The sequence below is a fragment of the Aedes albopictus genome, chromosome 3 (genome assembly GCF_035046485.1).
Source record: "Aedes albopictus strain Foshan chromosome 3, AalbF5, whole genome shotgun sequence".
NCBI lineage: Eukaryota > Metazoa > Arthropoda > Insecta > Diptera > Culicidae > Aedes > Aedes albopictus.
In genome coordinates, this window is record NC_085138.1 from 156,468,074 (window position 1) to 156,477,647 (window position 9,574).

Consider the following 9,574-nt stretch of genomic DNA (forward strand, 5'->3'; position numbering starts at 1 on the left):
TTCTTCAAATTCTTGAAGGAGTTCCTGAAGAAATTCTTGAAGGAATTCCTGGAGAATCCTTGAAGGAAGTCCAGAAGAAATCCTTGAAGGAATTCCTGAAGAATTCCTGGAGAAATTCTTGAAGGAATTCCTGGAGGGATCCTTGGGAAAATTTTGAGGAATTTCTGGAGGAATCTCAGAGAAAATTCTTTAAGGAATCCTTGAAGAATTTCCTGGAGGAATCCTAAACAGAATTCCTGGAGGAATCTGTGAGAATCTTTCTCTGTAATGATTATTCAACAACTGTATTCATTATTTGTATACACTTTATTACCGATACTTTAATATAACATACAATGATTCACACTCTAGACAACAATAACAACATCTCCACATATGACAGATACTCAATGTAAACATACACGCTAAACGTAATAGAGTAATACAATAATTTATTATGTGCATACCACAAGGTACCACATCTCGTTTTTTCTCCAGATCCGCAGCAAGGTCACTCCACGTTGTTTCGCTTATAGTCTCCTCAGTTTATAAACGTCTCGCTTCAGTCTCACATCAAAATTAGAAGTACAGTCATCCATTTGGTCATCCATCTCTGCTCGGCATTTTGGTAAATTACTTGGCCGTTACTTGTGGTTGTACCTAAAAAGAAATATTATTTTGACCCAAATATTTTCCCAAATCCCAAAATATTTTTAATACTGAGTGTCAAGCTAAATATTAACTTTGCTGATGAATTATTTAAATTGCTTTCCTCTTCTCAAATGTTTTCAATGACAGCTAGCATGCAAACATTGTATACTGCCCACTGATTTTTTTTGACATGTCCTTTCATAGAAGAATCTCATACAAAAGGTATGTATATTCAGATTATGATTCAGACATTTTTTTTAACTAATATGTCGGAACACTGCACGAATGTTACAGTGGAAAAATTATCAATATCCATTAACTCGTTTTCGATCCAAAGTGTCCAAGTGTCATACAAACACTATTTTATTTTATGTTTTTTTTTTGGCGAACTTTGCTGGAACTCGTTTCTTGTTCAGAATATATTCAGAAGTTTGGCTTAACAGATTTTGTTTTCTAAATATCGAAGGGATTGATACTTTTTTTAAATCAAATCACGATTTTGAAAAACGTCACTTGTCCAAAGCAATATTTGTAATACTAGTTTTAGCTAAATAGTAATTTGAAAACTTGAAAACATCAATTTTTTTAATTAAATTTTATATATATTGTTCACAAAACTCGCACCCGCACTAGCTGTTTGAAAGTATAGTAGAATATTAATATTCATTCTTTTTTTTCATGTTGTAATCCTATAATTATCTCAAATTCTTAATACATACATCATTGTCGCAGTACCAAATCGAAGTCACGCATTTAAGCACATGCAAAGTTGCAGTTGTGACGTAAATTTGAACCGGTTGCTGGTATTGCGCATCATTAAGCTACTTAAGAGCTGAAATTAGCACTAATCTAAATCGAGTTGCTATGTTTATAAGTAGGTTAAACATCAATTTTCACCCCGCCAGTCACTTCGGCTTCCAACCGTAAACGTAATGATAGTAGCCAATTATTATATACAAAGCAATTTTCTCCAGATAACAAAATAAATCGATCATCTTATTGGAGCACTTTTCGACGGTTCACCTATATAGGTGTCCACGGTTTTAGGAACCATGTTTCCGATAATTTCGGAATTCTTATGATTTACCATTTACCTTTCAAACTGAATGAATTTATTTTTACGGTTTGGTCGTTCAATAGGTTTACATTCTACGATGCATATTTTCCCTCATTAACTGGTGATTCGTGCTGAATCAAACCTATTTTAACATTACAAAACCAAAAATTTGTTCCTTTGATGTCGCTCTTTTGGGTTCTGAACTGTAGGACTTATTTTAATGGTGTACCTCCAAAATATTGCAAAAGCACCTCAACATGTTATGTTCTCACTCTAGATACCTAATGAAGCTATTTCAACAAGCCTTTTCCAAATTATTCGCATTCAATGTACCGTCAAAATTTAGAACTTTTTATCTTTAAGTAACTTTGATTTTCTACATATGCCTATCATACTGATAATATTCTCAGTTCGTTGGATCGGACTAGAATATTCTGCATTATTGCAAAGCTCAATCATCTGTCTATCATATCACTTATTTCACATTTTTTCGATGAAATACATCCTCATATTTTTTTTGTTAACGACTACAAGTCTGACGTAGTGCACACTGACCATGATTGTCTGTGTCATGATGGCCCTTACGCTTGCCTCTACGATTCATTTCTTTGTACTGAAACAATTTAAAGCACGTTTTTATTCAAATTTTCAATGAACTCATAACACAAATATCACTTATACATGTACACGCATTTTTATTGGTAAAAATCCATGAATTTGATATATAAATTTTATTTATACACACATATTCGTTTTCCACGCTGGATCACACATAAAATCGATGGACCTTATATAAACTATGTGTATCTACACATGAATAGGGTTATCTATGACAAATTGCAAAAATCTATGTGAGCGACACATGCATACAATATTTGCAGTTTTTTCAGTGTATGAAATCTAAAAATTCAATCAAGGTAACATGTTAGTAATGGTACCTGTTTGCATTAATAAGCTCGACTGAAAAACAAACCTCATAATCCAGCTTTCATTAGATATATCTATTCCTGTAGTTACAGAAATGATTATCTTTTTTTATTCCAATATCTTGTGCTTTTGATATACTGTACGTTATTCTCCTCAATAATAGTTTCAATACTTCTTCAACTGATCAAAATTTGTCTCTTCCTATAAGGAAATTATTGCGCAGAATTTGTTGTTGAGCGTAATGCTGTACCTTGTTCTCTAACTTGTGCCACAGTTCTTGGCAAGATGGCCACTCATTAGCAAAAATGGCACTATATCCAGTGTTAGGCAATCATAAGTCAAAATGCCCCTCCTGACAACACATTCAATAGGTTATAAAGCGCTTTTTACTCGAATTCCTGAGACTTCTAGTTAAGCCGAAAAGTTTCATTTTTTATTGTTCGATTTTTTTAAATATCCAATTCAACTAGCCATTTGACTAGCATGATACTTAACAGGTTAGTGGTTAGCAACTGCTCTGAATATGTCGTCTAGCTTCAACGAATGCTTTAACTGTCAGTCAAAAATTCATATCTTGCAAACTACCAAGACAGTTTAATTATTCTCACACATTGATGTTAATTTTCTTGAAGTTACATTTTTAGTCTTGTAACAGGACAAAGCATTAGTTAAATCATGTCTTCATATTAATTTGGTTTCAAGAGCCAACCCTTTTTATGTCTCGTAGACTTATTATACTTTGCTGAGCAATGATAACTTCAATATATATCACCTGAGGTGGGTCCACAACAATCTCAGTATCAGCTCAGTTATAATCGCATTTGGAACATATTCAAATACTATTCGTTCCTGTTTTTCTAGTCACGCTCAGCCTAAAGTTTAGTTTTGTCTTTCGCCTTCTGAGCTGCCACTTAATTGGTGTGAAATTTCATTTTGAATGGTTCAATTTAACTAAAAAGCCCAGATTGGAGTTCAAGAGAAATCGCTCAAGAAACTTCTAGAACGATTCCTGGCAGAAACTTTCTACGGTGACTGCCATTTGAACTGTCATTTTTTCGCAACTGCGTACTGCGATCGAAGAAAAAACGGTTTCTTGAATGATTCAGCCAAGCAATTTCCCATGCCTCAAGATAGGCCGAGAAATTCCTTCTGATCTGCAACAGCCCTTAAATCTGCGTTGGCTGGTAATCTGTTTCTTACGAAATTTACGACACTGTTGCGTTTTTAGTACTATAATTTTTAATAACACAATTCGCCTTAAACGGCTCTACAAAGAATCGACTATATCTGCCTTGCAGGTCTTACCGCCTTCAACGGCATTTCCACCTTCAACGGCTTTTTCCGCCTTCAACAGCTTTTCACTCTCCGACGGATCTTTCCGTTATCGACAGTTTTTCGCCTTAGTCGGCTCTTCTGCCTATAACATTTTTCCTGCTTTCCGCCTTCAACGGCTTTTCTATCTGTAATCATTTCCGCCTTTTACGGCTATTTCAAGAATGTCGCCTTCATTAGCTTGTATCGCCTTCATTGGCTTTCATCGCCTTCACTGGCTTTTAACAGCAACGGTAAAATTTGATTTCAAAATATTGTTTCACCTCTACGCCTTCCTCGGCCATCCGGTTAACAAATCAATACTTCATTCATCATTCAGCATTTAAGTCTAGATTTAGGGCAACAACCCTATTCAACGAGTACCAATATCACAATCAACAAAACTTAGGTTTTCTTCACAGTTCTTTATTTCTTTATCTGACAATAGTGATTGTCATCGATTTGAACTAAACAATACCGATCACCATCAAAATCTCTCACAGGTTTATCATTGTCATTAGTCGAAGGTACAAATAGATCGTTTTATTCATATTGAACAGTTAGTACACAATATTTACCTTTTTGATTCCAATGTTGAAATTCAATCACAAGTCATCACCTGGAGGTCATCACCACTCTGCATGCACCACACACACACACCACTCATCTCTTTCTTTTTCCAGACAACACTTCCCGAACCGAAATTAAACTAATTTCACATGCACTGTTCACCGTTCTCGTCGCCAATGTGAGAATCTTTCTCTGTAATGATTATTCAACAACTGTATTCATTATTTGTATACACTTTATTACCGATACTTTAATATAACATACAATGATTCACACTCTAGACAACAATAACAACATCTCCACATATGACAGATACTCAATGTAAACATACACGCTAAACGTAATAGAGTAATACAATAATTTATTATGTGCATACCACAAGGTACCACAGAATCCTTGAAGGAATTCCTGAAGAAATCTTTGAAGGAATTCCTGTTGAAATCCTTGTAGGAATTCCTGGAGGAATCCATGAAGAAATTCCTGGAGGAATCTATGGAGAACTTTCTGGAGGAATCCTTGAAGGATTTTTTTGGGGGAATCGTTGGAGGAATTCCTGGAGGAATCCTTGGAGAATTCCTAGAGAAATCCTAGAAGGAATTTCTGAAGAAATCATTGAAGGAATTCCTGGAGGAATCGTTGAAGGAATTCCTGGAGGAATCCTTGACGGAATATCTGGAGAAACCCTAGAAGGAATTTCTTGATGAATCCTTGAAGGAATTCCTTGGAATTCCTGGAAGAATCCTTGAAAGAACTTCCGAAGGAATTCCTGGAGGAATCCTTGTAGGAATTTCGGGAGGAATCCTTTGAGGAATTCCTGGAGGGATCCTTGCTGGAATATCTGGAAGAATCCTTGAAAGAATTTCTGGAGGAATCCTTGAAGGAACTTCTGGATGAATCCTTGAAGGAATTTTTGCAAGAATCCTACAAGGAAGTCCTGCAAGAATCATTGAAAGAATTTCTGGAGAAATCTTTGAAGAAACTCCTGGAGGAATCCTTGAAAGAATTGCTGAATAAATCCTCGAAGGAATTCATGGAGGAATCCTTGTAAGATTTTCTGGAGGAATCTTTGAAGGAATTCCTTGAGAAATCCTCAAAGGAATTCCTGGAGGAATTTCTGGAAGGAATTATTGGAGGATTCTTTGCAGAAATTCCTTGAAAAATCCTTGAAGAAATATCCGAAGAAATCATTGAAAGAGTTCATGGAGGAATCCGTGAAAGAATTCCAAAAGGAATTTATTAAGGAAACCTTGAAAGGGTTTATAAAGGAATCCTTGAAGAAATTTCTGGAGGAATCCTTGATGGAATTCTTGGTGAAATCCTTGAAGGAATTCCTGAAGAAATCTTTGAAGGAATTTCCGGAGAAATCCTTGAAGGAATACCTAGAGGAATCTTTAGAGAAAATTTTGAAAGAATCTTAGAAAGAATTCCTTAAGGAATCCTTGAAGCAATTTCGGGAGGCATCCTTGAAGAAGTTTCTGGAAGTTCCTTGAAGGAATTTCTTGGGGAATCGTTGGAGAAATTCCCGGAGGAATCCTTTAAGGAATTCCTGGAGGGATCCTTGCTGGAATATCTGGAAAAATCCTTGAAGGAATTTCTGGAGGAGTCCTTGAAGGAATTTCTGGATGAATCCTTGAAGAAATTTCTGCAAGAATCCTAGAAGGAAGTCCTGCAAGAATCATTGAAAGAATTTCTGGAGGAATCTTTGAAGGAACTCTTGGAGGAATCCTTGAAATTATTCCTGAATAAATCCTCGAAGGAATTCCTGGAGGAATCCTTGAAGGATTTGCTGGATGAATCCTTGAAGCCCTGCAAGAATCATTGAAAGAATTTCTGGAGGAATCTTTGAAGGAACTCCTGGAGGAATCCTTGAAATTATTCCTGAATAAATCCTCGAAGGAATTCCTAGAGGAATCCTTGAAGGATTTGCTGGATGAATCTTTGAAGGAATTGCTTGAGAAATCCTTGAAGGAATTCCTAGAGGAATCCTTGAAGGAATTCCTAGAAAAATCCTTAAAGGTATATCCGAAGAAATCATTGACAGAGTTCATGGAGGAATTCGTGAAAGAATTCCATAAGGAATTTATGAAGGAATCCTGGAAAGAATTCCTGAAGGAATCACTGAGTGAATTCTAGAGGAATCTTTGAAGAAATTGCTGGAAGAATCTTTGAAGGAATTCATGAAGAATTCTTTAAAGGAATTCCTAGAGGAATACTTGAAGGAATTCCTTGAGAAATTCTTGAAGGAATGCCTGAAGAAATCTTTGAAGGAATTTCTGGAGAAATCCTTGAAGGAATTCCTGGAGGAATCCTTGCTGAAATATGTGGAGGAATCCTTGAAGGAATTTCTGGAGGAATCTTTGAATAAATTCCTGAAGAAATCTTTGAATTAATTTCTAAAGGAATCCTTGAAGGAACTCCTCAAGAAATCCTTGAAGTTATTATTAAAGGAATTCGTGAAGGAATCCTACTCCTTAAAAATTCCTTGAAGGAGTTATTAAAGGAACTCGAGAAGGAATCCTTGAAGGAATTCTTGAAAAAATTTCTAAAATAATCCTTGAAAAGTTTTTAAAGAAACTCTCGAAAAAATTCCGGAAGGAATCTTTCAAGGAGTTTTTAAAGTAATCCTTGAGGAATTTTTTCAAGGAACCCGTGAAAAAATTCCTGAATGTATATATTGAGGAAAACTTGAATGAGTTTATAAAGGAATTCTTTGATTACCTACTTCTTAAAATTTACAATAAAAAATCCTACAAGAACTTCTCCAAGGGTTCTTTGAGAAAATCTTTCAAAGATTCTTCCACGATTATTCTCTTCAAAATATTAGGATTCGAGACATTTTTCCAAGGCTTTCTCCAGGAGTTCTTCCATGGATTCCTCCAAAGACTTTGTCAGGAATTCACTTAAAGAGCTATCTAGAAATCTCAATGACTTCTTCCAAGAATTCTCCAAAGATTCAATGTTTATCCATGATCCAAGATTCCCTATGAAAACTTCTCCAAGAATTCCTTCTAGGAATTCCTGCGGGAGTTCCCTGTGGCAATTCCTCCGGGAGTTCCCTCCAGGAGTTTCTGCTGAGAATTCTACCAGAAGTTTTATCAACGTATTCCAACTAGGAGTTTCCTCGGGGGATTGCTCCACAGGTTTCTTCAGAAGTTTTCTCTGGTGATTCCTCCAGGAGTTCCCTCTGAGGATTCCTCCAGGAGCTCCTTCTGGAAAAATTCACAGATGCTCTTTTTAGACTTGCTAGAGAAATCACAAGAAGAATCATTGCATATTTGCAGTAGTTCCTGATCGAATGTGTAGAATAATTCACGTAAACAAAAGCGAATAAAAAAGTTTATTTGGAATTCTGCTTGGTACATTAAGTTTTTTCTTCATATCACACTTATTTGTGGCTTTTTTAACTAGGTACGCACACAACACAAACACACATAACTAGGATTAGTGGGTAGTTAGATAGGTGGACATCTTCCGGATAGTTAACTAATATTCCACCAATTGGTTTGCTTTTTGCTGCTTGGTAATCTACTAGCCACAGGCACGCGTCACCATCACGGAATGCCTCTCATACGGCTGATAATTTCACCAAACGATTCGCTCTCGAAGACGGAGATGCTGTTGGAGAAAACAACGGCGGTTATCGTCAGTTAACTTGCGGGGACGTCGTTCAACTTACCCGAAAATGCTGTTTGGAATTCTATCTGGGTGCTGACTGCTGATATACTTTTGCGAAATTGAACTCTGGCCGCAGAACATTATCGCAGCGCTCCGTTGCTGTGCGGGGAAGTGCTTGAAGTTGAAATGTGGGTTCTAGAAGAAGTTCCTCCGGCAATTGCGATGTTCTGATGATCGTGTCGCGATGTGTGACAGTCCATCGTACTATCCGGGCCACAGTAATTCCTTCCTTCCCATTGCAATTTTCCACACTCACAGGGCCTTTCGTTGTGGCCACCACTGGAGCTTCCATTAATCCGAAGCAATATTCACGGGTCCATCACCTGCTGTCTGATTTTCCGGAATAACCGCAGCGGAAGAGTTTTGCAGAAAATGAAATATTTTTGCTGCTTTTGGAGCACAATCCTCCTGATTTCGGTCAAGGAAAACAACAATAAAAACAAACTTTTCCAAATGACATTTCTGTCAAATTCCCGCCAGGGTTGCCAGAAAATCGACATTCGAGCAGCAATTTCGAGCAGTTGTATCGTGATATTCAGAATATCACGTTCGGGAAGGTGATATTGGAGGTGTCAAAAATGTATGGCAATATCACGTTCCAGAAACATGATATTGGCCTTGTATCACGAAAACCGCTTGTATCATGATACAACGGCGTAGTCTGAACATAGCAAAAATCACCCGAGGAACACCGTTCGACACAATTTGAGGTGTCAGAGTTTCCAACCCCTTGCATTTTGCTGAAAATAAATAGCATAAAATCGATTATAACTTGGAAAATGGCAGAAAATGAGAAAAATCCGAGAAATTCGAACCGATATTCGGTATAATGAAAACAATAATGAATAATTCAGAAAATCAAAGAAAATTACGGCTTATCGCACGGAAATTGAAGCAAATTGATTACTGTCGACCCCCTCGCGCCGCACAATGGTTTGGAAATATATTATTGGTCAAAAATTAATTGCATATTGAGTTCGTTGCGACAGAGCATGGAAAATATTGTCGGGCCGCCACCAAACCGGACTTCGCACAATCAAGTCGCGACGCGACCCAACTCGCGACGTTTTTTAATCATGTCAAATGTAGTGCGCATCCTTCCCGTTGTTGTCAGCAACACAGCGCACTAGATGCGAAACAGTTGCGACACTTGTGGACCAAGAAAATGGCAATTTTTGATTGAATGTCGGTCTTGATTCCAACCGGATAGACAATAAATGGATTCGTTGCGCTGGCCGTGGGAAACTAAACATTATTATTTTATCTTTCTTAAATACAACAAACGGAACAAAATTTTGATAAGATCTTTTGGATATTTGGCCACTCCACACCATCAATGTGCGATTTTCAGCTCGGTTCGCGGTGACAGTTTGTGACAGGTCCTCCTTGACATTAAGTAGCACG

At 37.0% G+C, this 9,574-nt stretch overlaps 1 long non-coding RNA gene across 1 annotated transcript; it reads right to left on the bottom strand.

The window, feature by feature from the left end:
- Positions 1-287: 287 nt before the first annotated feature.
- On the bottom strand, positions 288-8,809 carry LOC134289971 (uncharacterized). Its single transcript, XR_009998773.1, has 3 exons — positions 8,172-8,809; positions 4,504-8,110; positions 288-639 (listed from the first exon to the last, which is right to left on the bottom strand). It is a non-coding gene; the product is annotated as an uncharacterized LOC134289971 (long non-coding RNA).
- Positions 8,810-9,574: the final 765 nt, after the last annotated feature.